At 40.5% G+C, this 13,710-nt stretch overlaps 1 long non-coding RNA gene across 1 annotated transcript; it reads right to left on the bottom strand.

Annotated features, from left to right (window-relative positions):
* Window positions 1-543: 543 nt before the first annotated feature.
* Window positions 544-7,194, bottom strand: LOC148115114 (uncharacterized). Its single transcript, XR_015732192.1, has 2 exons — window positions 6,758-7,194; window positions 544-921 (listed from the first exon to the last, which is right to left on the bottom strand). It is a non-coding gene; the product is annotated as an uncharacterized LOC148115114 (long non-coding RNA).
* Between the last annotated feature and the right edge of the window lie 6,516 nt (window positions 7,195-13,710).

Here is a 13,710-nt window from a genome sequence, read left to right as displayed (position 1 = left end):
TGTGAGCAGCACCCATATCGTTGCATAGATCGCCTTCCACTTTAATATAGATAGAGAGTGCCCATGTGGAAGCAAAAGAAAAGTTGGCAAGCTACAATAAATGCAGACATGAAAAATGTCCAGTTCAATCCAGATGATGCGTTTGATTGCACAAGATGGCAGTTGGAGATCTGAAAAGTGGACCCCGCAGCCACAGGAAAAACACTAGGATGATGATGATGATTTATAATTTATAATGAATGGGCTATCATCACATAAATTATCTGGCTGGACCAAAATAATCCAGGTTTTTGGTTTAATGTCCAATTGCCTTTCACAAGCAGGCTAAGTAGCATCACCAATCTCATCACATGAAATTGCATCTCATTATTTCTCTCATCTCCCTCCCAGGATATGATGGAGAATGAATGTCCTCTTCTGAACTGAAACTCATTGTTTATATCTGCTGTAATACTGCCCTGCAGCATAGAACAGTTGGCCGAGTGCAACAGACCCAATGTAGCAACCCTAGAAGAAAAATAGAAAAGAAAAAACTACAAAGAAGTAGTTTCCAATCTCTTTACAGCAGTCATATGTACAATTACAACTTTACCTTTTAATCTATGGTTATAACATAACTCTCTTTTTTCTATAACCTATCCTGTTGAATCATCAAAACCAGAAATCTGAAGCTCAATTTTTCTGTTTTATGTAAAAAGTCCATAAGGAATTTCCAGTCAGCTATGTGTGCACCTATTGTCTTTTCTCTGATCAAAGAAGTAAATTTAGCCATCTCAGCAAGTTCAACCATCTTCACCAATCAGTCCTCCATTGTGAGCAAGGCCGAATTTTTCCATCTGTGTGCATGCAATATTAATCTTCCTGCAATTATCATGCACAAAAACGAAGTTCTATGATTTTTTTAATGTTTGTCCTTCAGTCCTAAAAGAAAAAAAAATAATTAGTTTCAATTTTATATTAATCTTAAAAATCATCTGAATTATTGTGTGTGTTTGAGACAAGAATTTTCTAGGTTTTTTCCATGACCCCCAAGCATGATAAAATGTCCCTTCTTGTTATTCACATTTCCAACATAAATTTGAAGTTATAATTTCAATATTCTTTTCTTTTTCTTTCTGAAATGCATATGCTAGCCACTTCTTTGGTTGATTTGCAAACTCTTTTTTTTTTTTTTTTGGTTTCACAAAATTCATCTTCATTTCCATTTCTCTTACTTTTAAAGCTTAATTTGTTGAGAAATATTTACCTTCTCTGGACATTTAATTCTTCTTTTCTCTTTATTTCATTCAAAATAGCATTGACTATGGTTTCATTAGGCCTGAAAGTAATAATACCTGAAGGAGGGTGCAAAGTTTGCATGAATCACCCCTCAAAGCTTCTTCAGGGAACAACACAGCCCGCTGACATCTAAGAATAAAGAGAAGCAGTCTTGATGCTTTACAGTGCTTTGCTTCTCTTTGCTCTGCACCCCCAGACCCTGCTCATATTCCTTTGGAAATTCTAAGGATGAAAAAAGGTCTCCATTTTGGATTTTGCCAATGTTGTAGGACCATGATGATTGCCACAGCTGGCACGTGGAGCCCTTTCTGAGGGTATGCCAACCGTCACTCAGCTCAGTTCTACCGTGCATGCACGTGTGCCTCCCGCTGGCCAGCTCATTTTTGGGATGCATGGGGGGCGGGGCGCATATGGGACACATGTACGCATGCATGGGGGGTTGTGCGAGCATGCATGGGGACATGGGGGAGCGTGGGGGACAGTAGAATGCCCCCCTGCGGCCCATTTTTGGGCACAGGAGGTTGCAGGGAGGCCTACTAGACCCAAAATGGGGTGCTGGGGTGCAGTGTGCCCCCCATTGCCCATTTTTGGGCACAGGAGGCTGCAGGGAGGCCTACTAGGCCCAAAATGAGGGGCAGGGGGGGTTGTGTGTGTGTGCACGGGGCAGGGGAGTGTGGAGGGTCACGTGCACATGCAAGGGGCGACAGGGGGAGTGGGGGGAGCAGGAGGGTCATGTACGCATGCACAGGGGGGCTGCATTGCATGTGCCAAAAATGTGCGCGCTTTCAGCACATGACGAGAAAAAGATTAGCCATCACTGCTATAGGATGCTTGAAGGAGACTATAGAGCAACACTCATTTTAGAATTCTCTGGAAATCCTTTCCACTTTCCAAGTACTGAAGATGCTATAGGTGGCTGCAAACACTTAAAAAAGCTTCCATCATGCTGTGTTTTGGAACTTTCCTTAGAATCCTTGTCCAACTTTTGCAAATGAAGGAAGGAACTCAGAGAACATTCGGTAGAAGATGATGGGGTGCCTAGAAGGCTGTATGCAATGTTTCATTAAGGAAAATCACATCTCCTCTTTGTCTTGATAAAAAGAACTAGGATCATTTTCCCAATGAAAAGATCTTCCCTGTGATGAATTTAAGCTGCCTCACATAGACATAACTGCAGTTTAAAGGATATATTGTAAAAAAAAATGTTTCAGTGGTGGGATATTCTCTGTTTAGGCTTCCTAGCTGCTTTAAACATCAATTGTACAGGATTTCTAAACATTTAAAGCTGCTTCTCAAATCTGATTCATTACCTTTACAAAATAACGTGATAAATGTTATCATAAGACACTCAACTTCCCTGTGATCAGCTGTCGCAAGCAGAGAATAAAATACTTTTATTCCTCTGGTTAGAAGTGGCTTACCATTATCAATTACTGCTACTTGTGCTTAACCTTTGTCTTAGCTGTTGAAATGTTCTGTGTAATTGTAGCCAAAACAAACAAATCGACTAGAGGGCAATCTTTTCCATAGCAGCTTAATCTCTTTTTATTATATCCAACATATTTCCTTTTGCCTGACAAGCACACCATCAAAGAAACTATAAAATGTAATGGCCATCTTTAACATAGAATAAACTTGATACTGGGCAAGAATTTCCCAACACAAATGGATTTTTTTAAAAAAAATAATAAATTCTACTGTGTTTCTGTATTTTAATTTCAGCTAATTAGACCCAAAAAGTCTGGGATTGCTATGGAGGATTTAATTTCCATGCCAGTGAGATACATAGTCATAACACCATTGTCAGTGCCAACAGTGTGATTAATGTGTTAATTGTGGGATTTGAAGAGACTCAAGGGAGATTATTTGAAATATACAATGTCTAGAGTGGTATGACTTTGAAGAATGTATGCAACAGCTGTTGTGGAAACACCAACTTAGCCCTGAAAGATATAAGGGAGTGAGAAAGAAACTCAAGATTGCCCACCTTGATGCTCTTTGGTATAAGAAATTGTGGTGAAAGAAGCTTTACTTTAAATATTCTGCTAATATATCCGGTAATAATAGAGTTCCATTAGTCCCCACTTGGCTTATCTCAAAGGGCCGATACCGTGTATTGTGCCCTAACAACGCTAAACTTTTTATTTGGTTCCTGACAATATCTTCGCTTCAATTGCTAATACATGAATAAAACAGCCAAATTCATTGCTATAGCTCTTTTCAATATAGCTATCCATGAATTCTTGAACTGACAGAAAACTCTACTGATATAATATCTAATAAGCCCACTGGCAAACTCAATTCTGCCAAAAGAATGTGCATTTTGATTGCCAGGATTGTTGAATTTCTCCAGTTCTGTTTCTCTTCCTTCCCATCAAACATCACTAATTGGCAAGAACATATCTATCAATAATTCTCCTTAATGTGCCCTAGGGCTGGGATTGAGGAAGAAGGCAAGTTTTAGTAGATGGCTAAACCAGAGGGTTTAGCCATCTTTCAAAATTCACTATAATTTGGTACAAATATTTTGAATAAGGAAACAATAACCAATGACTTAATAATCAGTCATCAACACCCCAATCAACATCTAAAAAGCCACATACAACAGTCATCATATAAATCCAGAATAGTCCAAAGTACACACTCTGCTAGAGAGAAGTTCCTTTAGGATAGGCTCAGCATGAATCCAAAAGCTCGGAAGACTAAATGTCTGGTTGCGATGACCGATCCAGATTGGATCTTGTAACATTATCCTGGGACACATATATTTGATAATTTACTGTTTTTTTTTTAAACCATCAGAGTTACCAGGCCTATTTTACATTGCAATATCCAGAAAATAGCAAAAGTTAGCAAAGTGGGCTTTTGTTGCTTATTTGTTAGTTGCAGACTCTAATCAGAGGGACCCAATTTAAATCCTCATTCATCATATGGTGACATTTTATGAGTTAACTGATGCTCAGTCAAATCCACTGAATAGAGTTCTCATGAAGATGAAAAGTGTGTTTGGCAGCATCGTAGTCATAATCCTTCACTTGTTTCAGTAAAAGTTGAAATGCTGCCATCCCTTTTGCACCCCACTGGTACAAACATTAAAGATTTTTGGGATTGTTTGGGAGATCCTCCTTGACTGTGAAGCACCAGACATTGTGCCCTTGATCTGGACTTGATCTGGATCTGCACCTATGTCTGCAAGAGATGCTCCTACATTTTCCCAGAGCCAAATGGTTAGTCTTTCTTGTGTGGAATCCTCTCACTACCTTACTACCTCACTATGTGGGAATGGAGAAAATCAGAAAAGTGAGACAGAAAGTGTTGAGCGTTTAAATGCAACTGCTTACAGTTTGGGGTTAGTGTGGCCCTGGGAATCTTCCAGAGTCTCATGGAGCAGCTGCTCCATGGTCTCCCCGGGGTGGTGCCGTATTTTGACGACATCCTGATCGTGGCCGCTGATCAGGATGACCTCATCGTCAAACTTAGGGCTGTCCTCTCCCGTTTCAGGCAGGCGGGGCTTAGGCTCAAGAAAGACAAATGCAGAGTAGGTGTACCCCAGGTAGAATTCCTGGGGTTCCTGATTGACTCCCGGGGTATCCGCCCAGTCCTGCCAAGATGGAGGCTATAAAGAACGCCCCCACTCCATCCACAAAGGCCGAGCTACAGGCCTTTCTCGGACTTCTTAATTTCTATGCAGTCTTCTTGCCCCATAAAGCATCTCTGGCAGAGCCCCTTCATCGGCTCTTAGACGCTAATATGCCATGGCATTGGAGCTGCAAGGTGGCTGCCTCTTTCTGGGCTGGCAAAGATGCCCTCACCTCAGATGCTGTTCTTGTCCAGTACGATAACAGCCTTCCCTATCCCTGACATGTGATGCCTCCCCCTACGGTGTGGGGGCCGTCCTTAGCCATATCCTGCCTAATGGCTCAGAGGCCCCCATCGCGTATTACTCTAGATCCCTATCGGCAGCGGAGAGGAATTATAGTCGACTCGATAGCTTCTGGGAGGGGACAGCAGCCATAGCAGGAATCAGGCGATTCCATGACTACGTCTATGGTCGGTTCTTCTACCTTATCACGACCATAAGCCTTTACTAGGGTTGTTGGAAGGCGACCGTCAAATGCCTCAGATCCCCTCTCCGCACATGTCCTGTTGGGTGGAGTTTCTGGCAACCTATTCATACCAGCTTCTGTACAGACCGGGCAAAGCAATCACACATGCTGATGCCCTTAGCCGCTGTCCCCTCCCAGAAGCTGTCCAAGACCCTGCCCCAGTGGCTTCCATTCTGTTGATTGATGAGCTACAATTGCCAATCACGGCCATTGACATTAGGACCCTTTTGGCATCTGACCCCACTCTCTCAAGGGTTTTAGACTGGGTCCGCAGGGGGTGGCCGCAACAGCCAGCCGCCGATGTTTTCCTGCCATATCACCGCAGACAGCATGAGCTGTCTGTCCATAGGGGTTGCCTGTTAAGGGGCAACAGGGTGGTCGTACCCCCCAGCCTCAGATCCCAAGTCCTGTCAGACCTTCACGATGCCCATCTGGGCATCGTGCACATGAAAGCCCTCAGCTGTAGCTATGTTTGGTGGCCACAAATTGACTGGGAGATAGAGGACTGGGTGGCTAAATGTCAACATTGCTGACCAGACCTGTCGCACCAGCGGCTCCCGTCAGGGAGTGGGAAACCCCCAGAGCTCTGTGGGCGCGAGTCCATTGGGACCTCGCCAGCCCCTTCTTTGGCCAGAACTTCATAATAGCGGTAGATGCCTTCTCGAAGTGGGTCGAGCTGGCCCTCTTGTCATCCACAAACACGGAAGCCATGGTCAGGGTATTAGAGGGTTGGTTCGCATCCCACGGACTGCCCGATGTCATAGTGACCGATAATGGGCCCCAGTTCACCTCGGCACCCTTCCAGATGTTTCTAGCCAGATTGGGCATTTGCCATGCCCAAATGGCTCCATTCAAACTGGCCGCTAATGGTCTGGCGGAAAGGGCCATCAGATCTGCTAAAGAGGCTCTATACCGTTTGGGGCCCACTAATTGGCACCATAAGATTTGCTGGTACCTCTTGGCCCAGCACATGACTCCTTGTACAACCACCAAGCACAGCACAGCCGAACTACTTATGGGCTGGCATCTCTGGACCACGCTCGACCGGCTGCATCCGGACTACATCTCCGATCCACTCCACGAAACACACCCACCCACCAGGACATTCCTGATCGGGGATCCTGTTAATGCCCAGAATTATGGGTCCGATGTAAAGTGGGTCCCAAGGCATGTCATTCAACTAACGGCTCGCCGACGGACGAATGTGGAGACGACATATAAATCAACTCAGGCAGAGAGCCGCAAACAGAGCCGACCACCCGTTCGACCGGAGCCAGCCAGACGCGACTGCTACAGCTCCTACTGACAGACCTGCACCCAGCCTGCATCACCCTCTCCTTCTCCAACCGAGTTGTTCTCGTCGTCAGATTTACCTGAGTTCCCAGTTTCTGTGGCGCTGCTGAGGCCTGCTCCTTTGGATCCTGCGCAGTCTCCAGTGGTTCTGCCTGCCGCTGATTCAGCTCCGCCTCCGATGCTGTCCCCTCCTGTACTGAGAAGATCTGGGTGGAGCCGACGTCGTCCAGCGTATCTAGAAGACTACGCATGCGCCATCTAGGTGGAGAGGGGTGTTGAGTCCTCGTGGCTATGACTCCACTCCGGCGGAGCTGTTGCCAACCAACGTGGATTGGCTAAGACGCGAGCAGAGAATTCACGGGAAATCCCTGCTCGCGTATTGGTTCCTATTTAAGGAGCTGTCAGACGGCAACTGTTCTTGTTGTTGTCCTTGCTCATTCACAAAGTGCCTTGTTGTGTTATTGTTAATAAAGTTGGTGTTTTAGCAGCAGCCGAGCCTCCGACAATTCTTGCCGCGCTCAATAAACAAAACAGAAAGAAATAGTCTTACTGTATGTGATGAGATATAAATCAACAACAGTAGATTTTTAAGCGGTAGTCAACATCACTGAGAAAACACTATATTCCAGGGTAAAAAAAACCCAAACCCAATTGTAAAGCCTTTTTTATGATGAGTTTACTAATTTCATAAACCTTTCTAGATAAGTGCTTGTCCATCACCAACTAAAAGCCTCAGGTTTTGTTCCCCCCCACACACCTGTTTTCAAATGATTTTACACCATTTTGTATGTCTCATAAATTCTTTAGAAGAAATGTTTGCTTTCTGCCAGATTTCTGTGTGAGAGAATGGATTGTTTTCATCAGCCTTTGTCAAACTACCAATGCAATTGAATTCCCATTTAATTTAATGCATTCGCTTCTCTGATAGCAGGAAGAAGAAATTACACTAACTGCAATAATGCTATCAGATCTGAACCATAAAGTCCAGACAATCATTAAATAGTGGTGATATACTTTTTTTGCCTCTCTTTGCTACTGTCTACTGATTATCTGGATTGCAGCCCAGATCTGATACTCCTAAACTATGAAACCATAGATGTGCCTACTGGGAAGTAAGAGCCTTACTTATATAAGCATAAAGTCTGAATGAATTGTCCAAAAATGAAGAATCTTTCTTTCTTTTCCTTCCTTCCTTCCTTCCTTCCTTCCTTCCTTCCTTCCTTCCTTCCTTCTCAAATCAAATCAAATCAAATCAAATCAAATCAAATCAAATCAAATCTTTATTGTCAGTGCACAACATATTGCAATGAGATCCTTCCTTCCTTCCTTATTTTTCATGTTGTTTGGGAATCAAAAGGGGACAATGACTTTTCCATGTGAAAAGCCTTTGAATAAGAACATTGAGTTTTTGTGCTTTAGATGCTGCTTAATTCCTGCTTTCCTTAAAGAAAGCACTTTTTAGTTGTATCATTTAGTTTTATCAGTTGTGTCATGTTCTGGGAAAGCATAGATAACTTTCTTGGATTCATGCTGGTTCCCAATGCTTTCCTTGGATTCAGGATGGCTTCCTATGCTTACCATCCTGTAAAGAATCCTTTGAGTAAAAAACTCCACTTGCTTATTTAAACCCTTGTCATTACCTCTTTCAGTATTAGTCATAAAATTACTAGAGGGAACAGACAAGATTCAGAGCACATTGTCATGCAATTGCAATCGGACTAAGAGGCATTTTAACATAATGTAAGGGTAGTTCATCAGAATGACTTTCAGCATATATTTTTCATTGCATGGGTGAGTTATGGATAAACACAGATGGCAAATGTTACATTAATATTCTCAGCTGGCCATTGGGATATGATTCTACAATGGAATGAATAGAAATCGCTAAGTAGAAAAAGGATGGAAATCATAATGAAACGCACTGAGAATAAACAGATAAGAATGGTGTTTTGGAGTAAACTGGAAGGTTTACTCTTCCACATCTTTCATCTTTCATCCATGTCCAAAACATTCTCCCATAGAAGACCTGAACCATTTTTACAGTATATGTAACTGATAATTGATATGTATGTAATACATTAAAAGGGAGTATAAATGCATATTATAATTGCCCAAATGAATATGACAATCTAATTGACTGGGTGTTGACTATAATGATTCATATCACAGTCAAGGACCTAAGAATTTTGACAGTAATGCCATATAATGTAAGCTGTTCCAAACAGGATTTTTTTTTCAAAATTAGGGGAGTTTAGTACATTAAGTTCAAAATATGACAATACACCAAGATTCAAATTTCAATAGGTGTTAGTACTGATTCCACTCCCTCATAATTTGTAAATCTCAATATTTTGTTATTTTCTCTTGTTTTTTCATTAATCTGACTAACTCCAGGTATTGCCACCTCAATGAATAGACTTCCTTTTTTTTTTATACTTTTAGGAGTAGTCTGATCTAGTAGGTTCCAAGTACTTTTCAATTTGAATTTTGACATTTCAGAAAATTTTGATCTCTTCATTTCGCAAAACTTCAGTCAGTCAGTAAATCAATCAATCAATCTATCTATCAATCCACATCATTTGGTCATATTAAATGTACTAACCCAGCAAGACACTCAGTTCTCCACTTTCTAGTAATTCCTCTATTTCTATGGAAATACATGAAATGTATAACATGATTATGAATACATGAGAGTGTTATGGATAAAAGGGGAAATAAAATAAATTTTATAAAATAAAAAATAAAATGTGAGGAAGTAAAGTAACCAGAATAACTAACCACTTTCCTTAGGAGCTTTGAATGCACTTTGCCTGGGCCCTATGAATACTCTCCTGAAAAGAAAAGGCAGAGAAAGGAGCAATTTTGCATCTGTTTAGCTTCACCTTCCAAATTGTAAAAAAGAGAAACAGCTTTTCTGTTGCCAAAATCCTGAACTTTTCTTTGTTCTCTCTCACAGCTATTCTGTAATTTGTGGCAGTTGCTGACTCAGTCAGCCACCGGTATCAACGCCTGGCACCATGTCTTACTAAGCAATAAATAAAACAAATGCCCTGAACTGTTGGCTTGGCTGGTGACAGGCTGGCTGCTTGGCTGACTGACTGACATATCAAACAAACAAAGACCAGTGTTACTGTCTAGAATCTGCCTCTTGCTTGTCTGGAGTAAAATCTCTGTATCTACCTGACCTGTAAAAAGTAGTGGAAAAGAGAGCTGGAAAAGGAAAACATTTAGAATAAAAATGTGTATGTTCTACTGTTTCATCTTATTACAGTTGTATCTGTCTTCCATGTGAGGAACTTAAAGATGGGACAATAACTGAAGATGTTATTGTTATAACCTTGTAAGGTAGGCCAAGACTGGGAGAGGGTCCAGGGCTGTCTTAAAAGCACTATGGGCCCTGGGTAAAGCTGTGTACTGGGTCCCCTACAACAACTACTCACAGGAATAAAAATGTAAATAGTCAATAAAATTAAATATATATTTATTTTATTGGCACTTCTAACAAAATCAGTGTTGAAACATTAAAAACATGCTGTGCAGCAACAACTAATCAACATGATAAACATTTGAACAATACACGAGGCTTGAAAAATACAAGAATACTCAGTAAACCATACAGTTGCTGTATTTATATGATTAATCTCTATAAACTGTCATAATTTATATTAAAAGGATTAGAGTTAGAGTTTATTAGATTCCCTATAACTGTGGTGGTGAACCTATGGCACACGTGCCCAAAGTGGCACACGAAGCCATGTTGCCCAGCACATACGGCCTTGCCTGTTTCTCTACTGGTTTTCTGGCACGCATGCGCGTGTGACAATCAGCTGTCCGCGCATGCGGCAGTGCCGAAAACTGGTGTGCACATGCGCGCTAGTCAGCTGATTGTCGGGTAGGCATACATACCAGAATCCAGAAGTTCAACTTTTCTGGAGCATGATCCCTTCGCTCGCGCAGCAGTGCTGAAAACTGGCCTGCGCATGTGTACCGCCCAGCAGATTGTTGGGTGCGCATGCACGCTAGAAGCCGGAAGTTCAGCTTCTCCAGAGTGCAGCCCCAACGAGCGTGCACTCGGTGCCGAAAAGGTTCGCCATCACTGCCCTATAATATTTCAATTTTTTTTAACCCTATTGGGAGGAAACACTTTTTTCTAAATTTTAGAACAGTAAATTTTTCTTTAAAAGCATTCGTTCTTTAACAAATAATAAAAAAATAAATATACGATACCAACTGTCTGTTTGATTTCCTGCTTTCCTGGAATTTTCAGCCTTCTTCCAAAAGCATTTATTATTCTTTGGGAGGTGAAGGAAAGAATTATGTGCTATTTCAGACTGTTCTGTTAGATTGTGCTGTTCCTTTATACTTCATTAAGAACATTAGTGTTGTGTCTTATTTCCTGGCAAGGCACATATTTAGCAAGCTTCATTTACTTTTGCCTGCAAGAAACCAACATGATTTTTTTTTTTTACATATTTTGTCCCTGTTCATGCCAAAGTATCATCAGAAAATTATCATTATTAAGGCTGTGCACATTTCAAAAATGATCCGGAAAACATGCTTTTGACCTTGCAGGAATAAGAATAGTATCTGTGATGAATCTTAAATTATACAGAACTACACAATTCCAAGTCCTGTAGGATAAAGTTCAAAGCAAAGGGGAGTTCATTCAAGAGATTACTTTTTGATTATGCTTTAAAGAAACTGGTGGAAATCACTTAAATGTTGGGTTTGGAGATCACTGAAGTAATAATCCAATTTGTAACAACAGAACCATCTTTTATTAATGCACAAAGGACATATTCTTTCCTTGGGGTAATTTATTCAAAATAGACAAACAAGTGGGACACCTGAAAATGCAAGGATGTTTACCTTTATTTAGAAGACTGTGGATAAAATAAACTCATATAAGAATTGGATTTTGCAACCATGAAATATTTAAAATTTCTTGTGTTGCCTTGGATAAAATCGAGGTTTTAAAATCCCTTCATGTATAAGTAAAAAAGTTGATTAAAAAATACCCATCCTTCATTTTTAGTTAAAATATTTTTTACTCTAGTTGAGCAATAAATGCTAGAACCAATTAATTTAAGCAAATAGCCATATTGATAAACATTTTGACAAAAGAAACCAAAAACCAGTATTAGTAAAACTAAAGGATGCACTTTTCTTAAAACATTTCTGTTGGAATGAAATGGCTGCTCTGATGTATATGACATATGGTTGTGGTGATTTGGCGTTTGCAGACAGTTAACCCTGATTTTTTGTCTGCCTGGTTTAGCAATGGCAACTCCCTATCTGTAACAAGAAAACAAGCAAATAATCATAATAAATCAGTCCAAATATTTCAGTTAAGGCACAAATGATCGGGTTCAAATTATCATATTTAGGACACATTATTATGGCAATGCTGAGAAGAATGGAAGGAAAGAGGAAAAAAGGATGACCTACAGCATGATGGATGGGTGTTGACATGTACTTTATGGCACATAATTAAATATAACTACAATACCTCAATACCTACTATACTCTCAGGTGAGTCCCTTGGGAGTTGGGCGGCATAGAAATGTGACTAAATAAATAAATAAATAAATAAATAAATAAATAAATAAATAAATAAATAAATAAATAAACTATAGCTGCAAATTAGCTTGTCCTGATGCTCTGAGCATAGTGACAGCCTGAAGAATAGAAGATCTGAATAGTATATCCAAAAATTTACCGAAAGCTTTTCAGATAGCTCTCACATGCCTAAGGCTGCAGTCTGAAACAGCCTTACCTGGAAAAAGGCCAACTGCATTTGGTAGTTTTCATCTGAGATTGGGTACACAGAGATTATTATACTCTCCCTGTTAAATCTCAGCAGGATCATAGGCTTGAAGGGTGTTTGATTAGATAAATACAAGCTGCATGGGTGGCTTGATATTTTTCAAAACAGATTTATGAAAGAGGCAAAGATACTGACTGTGTTATCCAGAGTCAACTAATGTGTGACAGAGGCTTTTGTCAGCGGTGCCTGTTTAAAGATAGAAAGATTGACTATCCTTTTTCAAAGCAAGGCTGGTGAATGTTTAGAGTGGCAGTGTTTCTTAGTGTGCTAAGCAAATTGTTGATTTAATTATGTTCCCTTCCTATTATGCAACGTATCAATTAATATGGGCTTTGTGCAGTGGTGGGATTTAGCCAGTTCGCACCACTTCGGGAGAACCAATTGTTAACTTTCTGAGCAGTTTGGCAAACTGGTTGTTGGAAAAAATCATTAGGGCAGAGAACCGGTTGTAAAATTATTTGAATCCCACCACTGGCTTTGTGGCTCCAGAAGTCCACTTAGAATTTCTTACTCTAAGAAATATGTCCCGTTGATTCTTAAATGTATGCAGCATAGGAGTAGGGAATCTGAAATCCTCCAAATGTTGCTCAATTCAACATTGGAGGGCTCCACTATCCCCCAGCATTAGACAAATTAACTGAGATTACAGTTAAAATGATAAATAACTAAAAGACCACAGGTTCCTCATTTTCACTTTATAGAATAATAGGCACTATCTTCCTTTCAAACGAGTACGAAAAGGTCCTTGGGATCTCAACTTCCTCTTGCAAACTGACATCCCAAAAATTCCTGATACCCCTATCAGATTCTATAAACCTGCTGCATTTTAGGTAAGATTTAGTAAAATCTTCCTATTTGTGAAGAAAGAGATATGTTTGCCCCCTTGACATCTTTATAAAAAAATAAAAATAAAAGGGGGATATAAATAAATATGGGAAATATGGGGAAATCAATGGAATTATCCAGAAATATGAATCAAACAAATGCCCCAAGGTGGCAAACATATCCAACACATCTTCTCCTCCTATTTTTCCCACAACAACAACAACTCTCTGAGGTGGGTTGGGCTGAGAGACTGGTCCAAAGTCATTCAACCTATTTGTTTGTTTGTTTGTTTGTTTATTTGTTTGTTTGTTTATTAAATTTATATGCCGTCCCTCTCTGGAGACTCAGGGTGGCTCACCATACATTTAAAAAAAAACCATT

The sequence above is a fragment of the Pantherophis guttatus genome, chromosome 2 (genome assembly GCF_059756535.1).
Source record: "Pantherophis guttatus breed Tessera chromosome 2, ASM5975653v1, whole genome shotgun sequence".
NCBI classification, from domain to species: domain Eukaryota; kingdom Metazoa; phylum Chordata; class Lepidosauria; order Squamata; family Colubridae; genus Pantherophis; species Pantherophis guttatus.
Note: the sequence above shows the minus strand (reverse complement) of the source record. Positions and strands in the feature narration are given on the sequence as shown.